Here is a 9,717-nt window from a genome sequence, read left to right on the forward strand (position 1 = left end):
TAGTACTTATGTGAATGGAGCTATGCCCAGGCTTTACTTTCCTTAGCCCTCTTCTGAGCCTCTCATTAACTCCCTGAAATACAGTTCCTCCCACTGGTTGAAGGTAGTATAGTACAGGATTTATTTCACTTTTTTGACTGAGAAAGATACCTAGATCATTTTGTTCCTGCAATTTCTTGCAGAAATTTAGCTATCTTCAGCAATATTTTATAAGGAACATTTATGAGACACATTGAAAACTGAAAACATACCCTGCCAGAAAGACAATTTTTTGTTTTGAAGAATCTTTCTCCAAAAGTTAAGAGTCAGGGCAGCTGATTCATTTATAGCTGCATGTATGTTCCATTTTCACTGCTCTGAAAGCATGACTTGTATGTACATGCTCTCTATCTTTTCTTCTAAGGTGTCAGCCTTCTAAAGCCTGGATAATGTACAAAGTCACCCTGTAAATTTCATTACCACAAATACAGAGCAATAGCCAAATATACCCAGATTTAATAAGTGTGAAAGAGAGAAGAGGATAGACATGTAGGAACATAATCAAGACTCTTTTTGAGTGGGTATTAAAGTCTAGACTGAGATTTACTTGTCGGTGTCACTGATAAAAAGGATAATTATTGGCTCCTGAATTTCAGAGATAAAGGATGCTGTAGAATTTTTTAAATTTTCTTGGAATAAGGTACAATAATATATTAGCCTAGTCTGAAGTTTCTGCTGCTGTGAAATTCTTTCCAGCTATTGTCCTGCATAAAAATACCTAAAATCTACAAGCAAAATTCACAGTGTGCAATTTGGCATAGTGTGTCTGGCAGTAATCTTTCTTGTGCATTTACATTGATTTATCATAAAAATACCACTCGACCACAGTACTTGATTATTCTTCTTCTATGTCAAAGCAATTGTGCAGAATCAGGCACAAAATTTGCTCATAACTTTTAAGTCTTGGTAGCGTGGACACGGCGGGTATGCTCTCTGTTGAAGGATGTCAGGGTCTGTCCTGTGTCACTCACAGCCACCTTCAAATGGGGGAAGTGAGCAGGTGTCTGAGTGGGAGCTTACCCACTACCCAAAGCCAGCTCACCATATTTAACAATAATAAGTAAATGCATTGACATTCTTTAAAATACAAACACAAAAGTGAGGAGTGAAAATAATGAGAGAAAAGGGCATTCAAATGAACTTCCTACCCAAAGCAAAGTATTTTTCATCACAAAATTTGGATAATATATTTGTATACTTAAAGTTGCATGAAAAAGAAACAAGCATTTTTCTTTATTTCTGGAATTATGAAATAGTTATTTCCCTTAAAAAAATAAAAGAAATCCCACGCAAAAATCTTGATTGCTTTAAAAAAAATCCCCACAAATTTAATTAGAACAATTGCTAGAAAATATTAAGTACCAGGAATGAGAAGAAACAAAGATGACCGGCAAGAGTGGCTACTCACTGTTTTTGCAATGACAAAGCTTTGTTTCCACTTCATAAGCTCAAGATAATTTCCCTACAAATAATATAGTAAATCTTCCATTTTTCTTTCATTATAATCAATAGAAAGTATAATCACTTCAAGTAGATGATAAGTGACTCTGTCAAATCACATTTGTTTTGATCAGTTGTTATTTTAGGAGATTTCTTGATGCCAACCATTTTTTTTTCCAGGTAATAATCTTTTTTAATTCGCACATCACTACTTTCATACTTGATGGCCTCTCAGTTAATGCTCACTAAAACAGATAAATCGATTCTGCCATATTGTTCCAACAGTGACAGTTTTCCCTTGTCCTACGCATATGAGTATTTTGTCTCAATTCTATATATTAATTGACCATGGAAGCACTTGCACAGCCCAAACCTAATTTGCACAGCTCAGATAAGACCAGCTGCTGAGTCAGAAACACAGGTGTGAGCAGAGTATTTAAATGGAGCACCCCACAAGTCTGAGATGTCATTTCTTTAATATTGATCAAGCTAAAGAATTGTCAGTTGGATTAAAACATAACTGGGGAATTTCAAGGAGACTTTTGAAACCAAAAAGAAGTCAGTTTCAAAAGAAGCATGAAGTACGAAAATTTGTAACTGTGGAAAAAGACCTTGCAGCACCAACTGGAGGAGTTGCAGCCTCCAAGCCCCCGTGCAGAGCCAGGCTGAGCAGTCTCACAGTCGAATAGTGGCAGCCAGGGGGGTGATGGAGCAGGGGCAGCAGGCAGGGACACGGGCCCAGGTGTGCCTGTGCTGGGGCTTTGGCAGGGAACAGAGAGCAGGAGCACTCATCCCTCCAAGTAAGCCAGGGAAGGAGGCATGTGCTCGATGGGGTGGGGATGCTGGTTGCCCATTCTGCCAACGATGGAGAGAAGCAGGGAGTGCTTAGAACATTTTGGTGTTAGCTTTCAAGGGTGCTTAGAAATTTGTAATGTTTTTAATAGTCTGCAAGCACCGTGTATTTTCATTTGTATGCTATATTGCTGATATGGAGCCTGAATATGTAGTTCACTGGTTGCTGGCTAATTGTGTGTCACTGATGAATCAATAAACCACTTTGATCATGACTTGATTTAAGCTACATGAACTGAGCAGTGTTTTCCTGCAACAGCTGGTGTCTTTCTGTCTGTTCTGAACAAGCAAGGAAATGTGGAAGGTCACTCTTATTAAGCAGAATACTGATATTTAAAATTGGAGAAGGCCTTCCATTCATTATGAAGATCTCATGAATTATACTTTTAAAAGAATACTGAAACATTAAAAAGTGTATCTTTAACAGACTTACAAAACCACAGAAATATAAGGTACTAATTTGATTTGTAATTTTATCACAAATTGTGAAATATATTAATCCCGTTAACTCCTATGCTGTGAATGAACGTCAAAACCAGTGATTTACAGTAAATCTACATAATCAATGAGATATATTGCAAGTCAACAATGTTTGTGCCTTGAGGTTTTTTTGACCAACCAGCATTCATGCCCACACTCTCAACACTCATAGTCTGTTATGGCAACTTCATCAGCCTTCCTTCTGAGTGATGAAGGGGCCAGTTACTGCTGTCCTTCTTACACAGCAGCCATAGGTGATGGGGACTGTGCTGAGCATGCTGGATGTAGTTCAAAATCTTACTGTGCATAGAAATTATTCTTTTCTTTTTTAATTCGACAGTCAGGTTAAAAGCAATTAATAATGTTTTAGCTAGATTAGAAACTTCTTTATCATTTTCCAATATAAACTGTTTACTTAGTTTCAGTGTTAAATGTAAATAAATAATAGGTTCATAAAACCTGACATGAAAAACATTATCTCATTTTTCTTAGTTTAGGATGTATTCTAAATCATATATATAATGTTTGAGATCTGAATTAAAATCACTTCTCTGTCTAATTTAGAGAAAATTATTCTGTTAAGGGGATTTTACTGAGATTTTCCCCATATAAAGTAGTTTAATGTAATTGCTTAAACATTCACTGGACAAAACTGAAAAGTATGATTCAGACATTGCACTATGGGTATAAGCAAGCTCATCTCAGGGGTAGGACCCCAACTTGGAGGACATCTAAGTCATGGTTTATAGTGGGACCCACAGCTGGTCTGTGGGTTAGAGAGGGTTAATGAATGAGATTTGTTTTGAGAAGTATTTGACCAAAGCTGTTGGCATGGAGACCAAGAAAAGAAGAGAGAAAAGAAGAAGATAACCAGGAAAAAAACTCTGCAGCTGTGGAAAGTATTTTGAGAAATGTCCTGGGGACAATAGAGGTGGAGAATTTTCCACCAATGACTGTTATGTTGACTTACTGTAACCAGTGATGAAAGTATAAACTATGTAAAGGGTATAAGAGACAGTGTGTTGTTGTAATAAACAGATATTAGCCTTCTGAAATGTAGTGTGCCTTTTGTATGTCATGCCTGCCTCTACAGTGGCTCTTCATTATTTATACCCAGATAGCTAGACAACAAATATTCATTCATGGATATTACCCACACTGATGTACTGCAAATATAGCTGCAAAATATTGCCTCTATACACTTTAAAGAGCCTCCATTGTGATGTTTTTATACAACATTCTTCTACCTCTCTTGTAGGTACCCATTAATAACTGGCATGTCATTTGAAATATTGATGCAATAATATTGTACAATGTAGATATTATTTTTATTCTATAAGCATACATTTTAAAGAGTTCTTTGCAAATTGCAATGATAGAAAAGTCCTCATGCCTCAGTCTGTCACAATCTTTTAAATTTCAACAGAACTGTAAACTAAGTAATTCAAGAAGCTTAATTGCAAAAGACAATGGGTTCAGGACTATAATCTCAGTTCCTCAGATCTACTGTGTTATTACATTGTTCCTGTACAAGAAAAGTAAAATTAATGAAAGCTCTTAAGTTCACGTGATATTGACCTCCCTTTATAAATCCACCATGAGCAGAAAAGATTCATAAAATGAAGATACTGGAATGCTTAAGAAAATTTCCCTCTATGCATCCTCAGTTATACACTTGTTTAGCCAAATCTGCCAGCACATAAAGTCAGCAGAGTGCAAGCATACAGTAGGAATGACTCATAATGCAAAAAAATTTAACCTAGCTGCACATTTCTGGGAGATCAGGATACAGAGAGAGAAAATGAACCAGCATACGAGAGGTCTAAAATGTGAAATGACAAAATTATGCTGGTGTAGTCATAAGTGCAGTAAAATGAGATTTCGACTGTGACCAACTCCAAAACTATTCCACAAAACATTATAAAGTATTGAAGAACAATAAATAATGAGCTATTCAAGGTCACAAAGGACATTTCCCCTGACTGATATTTCCAAATGGACAGATATTGCACTGATACAACCCTGGAATAAGACATTAATTAATATACTTGAAGACGGACAAAAAAATCCATTTCATAAATGAAGCACATGTGAAAATAAAAGACTGAAATAGAAAACTATTCAGATTCATGGTAGATGTAATTCTACACTAAAGGCCATGTCAAGGTCAAAAGCCTCCTTAAAGAGTACTGAAGTTATACCTTTACAGGTAGGAATGGAGGGACTCTATCTTGATGAAGTAATTCCAGGATTTGGAGTTTGTGGTGAAGAACTAAGTCTGGCCTTAAATTGTAACACTGCAACCAAGACCTTAACACAAGTCACCAGTAAATTAATAAGAAACTAGTTAGTAGCCAAATAGATGAGACTTTACTCCTTTATATGAAGCAGGTGAGATAGATATTGGAATATTGTAACTTGTCATTATTTTTAAAATATTGAAAAGTAGGGACATTTTCAGAGGGAATTGAAAAGTGTATGTGAAGATTTCACGAACTTAACAGCAAAAGACTGTTCTCATATCATACAAAAAGTTTCTTAGTGTCATAAATAGACACACAAATGTTTCATCTCAGAAAGACAAGATCAGATCAATTCAAGCTAGAAGTGAGCAATACTATTTCAATGGTAAACAGGGTTCACCACTAGCAGAACTAATAGCAGAAGATTTTCCATTTGTCAGGAGTGAAAACAGGTTTTTTCCTAAATTTCATAAATGGTAATCTTAATTCATTATATAAAAATACTTTTCTACTTTGTTTTCAAATAAAATATTTTTCCTTATTTCACTGTTCAATGTTTTATAAACATTCATGTCAATTGATAAATAAAACCATTATCAAAACTGAACTATTTAATTTATTAAAAATTAAATACATATATTAATTTTCAAAGGTACATGCCCATTTCCTATGCAGATATCTATCACTTACATAATTTTAAAGAAATGTGGTTTTTGCACTAGGCTTAGTGCTGAAGAAATTAATGTGAATATATGTGTTGACTTCAGCCATGATACAGAGATTTTTATGTGGAATAGATAAGCCATAGATTTCTGCAGATATAAAATACAGGTGATCTCCATACCCAACACTCAACAGGCTTCTCTTCATAATACTCTCAAATGCTCATGAAACCTGGGGACTCCACATCCCACTGTATCATAAATAATTTCTATTTCCTGACTTCAAAATAATAGCATGTAATAAATTTAAGATTTTATCTTGGTTTGATAATCATACCCCCAACCTCCCCATTTTGTATTTCTGCACATATTTACTCAGATATAAGCAGACTACATTTTTGCAATTTGTTTATCCATGCTACAGACCTTAGGATTGACTTATACAGGTTTTATTTTAGATTTATTAATTGCTCTTTGGAAGAAGCAGGGACACAAATGAGAGTGATTGCTGTTGTAACAGGAAGAGATGATCTGTTCTTACTTTCAAAAGTTGGCAGGATAACAGAAAAAACTTCTGAAGAAAAATCAATCTAGCAAGACTTCTCTACATTTGCTCACCACAGCACTTTACTCCAAAAGCCAAGGAATTTAAATACATTTATAAAAGGTACATTAATTAAATTTTAAAAATCAAGTTTGTAAGTATAAGTTGAAGAAACTAAGCAGAAAGGAACTTAATAGGATGGTGCCAGTACACAGTCATCATGCCTCCTCAGCAAAAGGATTGAATTATTTATTTGGGGCCAAACCTATGGCAAAAGTACTTTGCATTACCATTTTGTGTGTCTCTAATGTAGACACAAAACAATTCAACTTTCTTAAATTTCATTAAACTCAAGAACCTGTAACAGATAAAATGTCAAGCAAAGACTTTACCTTTAGTGTAAGTCAAAAAATTTTTATGCACAACCAAAATGCAGCAAACAACTACTGCTATTAGTACAGTTACAGAGGTAGGAACACCCTTGAAATAAAAGAGTTGCTTAATGGTATTGCAGTTAAAAGCTGTTACCCAGCAAGATCTCCCATTACATACCTCTCTCTTTTTTTTGTGTTATCTTCACCCCTCCACTGCTTCTTGATCTTAAAGTCAACAGATTTGGTGAAGGGGGAAAACGTTTGAAAATATGGCATCTTCAGCAGGAGGAGTGTGGAATATTGACAGAGGCACAGGTTGTTGTTATCGACACTGTTCCCTTTGTCCTCACTCCTGTGTCCACTTTGAGCACACTCTTCTAATGGATTTTAACACATTTTAGACCTTGATCTTCTTTTTCTGGTCCATAAATTCATGTTACAAACAATTTTCCTTTATAAGGTGCATTGTATATGTTAGACTATTATTATTCACACTTTCTGTTACCCAAAAATTACCTTTGTTAAGCTTCTAAGTTTGTATTTCCTTTATTAACTGTCCATGGGTGGATATTAATGAAGCCCCTCTTTATTAGCCTGTGCTCATACCTACAATGGCTCTGCTGTCAACCCTAACCTGTAAGTTCTTTACACTGCATCATCATCATCACACTGCAGAAATAATTCATTCTTACATAGCACAGCTATTTGTTATGTCTGCAAGCACCAAAACTATAAATGATAGTTATTCCACACTGTTATACAAAGGTAAATAGAACTGAAACTAGATGACAGCCACCTGGTCATGAAGCAGTTATTATTACAGCTAAGATAAATCTAAACTCCAAGAGAAAACACACCAGGCAAAACAAGTCTGACAGCAACAAGTATGCTGAGGCCTGTGCTTTTCACTGACTTGAGTTAATACCCTGATAGAAGGGATCTGGCTTCTGTCACACATAAACACATGCATACATAAATACACACATGTATTCATAACAAAGCTTATCTTCACAGAAAAATTACATGCAGCTATTCTTCATTAAAAGAATATTTTATATATACAATGTTAAAGGCATTCTAGCAATTTATCTAAAGCCATTATTTGGGGTTATTAAAAAATAGAGTAGAAAGTAAATATTTTTGTGTTCAAAACCCCTTATTTGATTTAAGGATCATGCCAACATTTTAATTAAGCAGTTCTGAAGCTGCTAATAATATCTCATTAAAATGATCCCAAAGAATTTAAATATACCTATTAAAGAGTGCACTGGTATTAATTAAATATGCGGATCCAGTTGGTAAATTTAAAAAACTAAGCAGAAAGAAGCTGAACAGCACAGTGCTGATTCATCACACCTCCTCCACAAAAGGATAAAATAAATTATTTTGTTGGACTACATGAACCCTTCTAATATTTTACCTGTAGGAAATGGGTTTGTAACAAAACTGTAATTTGTTATAAAGTGTAAGAGCATTCCATGCATCCCATGTATGTGAATGTCAGTAAAACCCCAATCAATGCAAATATTTCCAGTTATAAACTAGATCTTCACCATGGTCAAAACTCTATCAGCTCTCATAACTGAGACCTAAGACTTGTTCTCCCTAAACTATTGGGAATCACCATCCTCTCTGTTAAAGGGGATATTACCCATGCGTTGAAAAAAAAACTATCTGATAGATTGTTCAGAGGTCTTCTACTCACTGGCAAATGCTAAGTAGAAGGCAAAACACCTGACTAGTCCTTGGCTAATTTTGCTTCTCCATGGAAAATCTAATTTTTTTCTGGGTTCTTAAAACACTGGCAACTGTTTCTCACAGCATGGGCTCCCACCTGCACAACTTCCCTATACGTTTCCTGCAGTCTTGAGGCTAAAAGGTAAAAAAGAGTTTTAGCTATTTCTGTTTCCCTGAAGTAACAGCAGATATTCTACTCTGTAGACAATAAGGCAGGGATCTGGGATTTTGACTTTCAGCTTAAGTTTAGACAGGCTAAACCCTCTGTTCTGGTACAGACACTATATACAATGTGGAAAAGCCTCGGAATACACCAGGATAAAAAAATCTGCAAATACTTTACCATCTCCTGGGAACTAGTATAATCTCTCACCTCTAAAAATTTATGAAGCAAGTTTGTAAGAATATTTGGGATGTGCATGCAATCAATTGAGCCTTGGTTAAGTAAAGATGAGGGCAGGATGTCCTGCAACTAACACAGCTTTTCCATTACTAAAATTTTTTTCAAGTGATGACAAGAGAAACTTGCAGAATCAGAATTTGAATAACCTCCTCCATATGTCTGAACAGAAAAGAACTAGAACCAGAAGGAAATTAAAATTCATAGTGTTTCCTGTCTTTACTTCAATATTTGCAACCAGAAAAAGGCATTACAAAACAGGGTACAAAACTTTTCCTACATGCTGTTCTTGACATTTACAAAGTTTACATGAATTTGCGCAGGATGAGCCAAAAGGCTGCGGATAGGAAAGTTCAAGGCAGATGCTCAGTGGAGTATGGCAGCCACGTATTGCCATACTGAGCCTTTTGCAGAGGTCTCTGCAGGAGCAGGCTTGTGAAGGGCAAATGAAGGAATGAACACGGCTCTGTAAGAAACTGTACTGATAACACAGTGGTGGAGGCTGGGACTATAAGCCAGGGTGGCATACAGTCTGTTAGACAGGCAAGGTACTAAACAAAAGAAAAATAATTGATTTCCTGATAATAAAAAGATTTAGCTGTAGCCTTTTTTAATACACTGCCAAAAAAATAATTACTTTTAGCTAATCAAGGCAGGGACTTTTCAGTTTTCTTTAAAATTTAGACTAACAAGAAGAACAACTAATCTGCTTTTAGCAATGACAGAATAATGCACAACCACCCTCACCTTTTTTGATACAGTCTGGGCATGTTCAGCAGAGTTGCCTCATTTTTAGAATACCAGTAAAATCCTATCACATATATTCATAAGCCTGAATCACATTTTTAAAATACGTTGAATATTATACTAAAATTAATACACTATACATTCTTATTTAAAAGGTTGGATTTTAGAAAGTAGCCTCTGATTCAACTGGTCTCAGTCA

This window comes from Sturnus vulgaris, chromosome 6 (genome assembly GCF_052056855.1).
Source record: "Sturnus vulgaris isolate bStuVul1 chromosome 6, bStuVul1.hap1, whole genome shotgun sequence".
NCBI lineage: Eukaryota > Metazoa > Chordata > Aves > Passeriformes > Sturnidae > Sturnus > Sturnus vulgaris.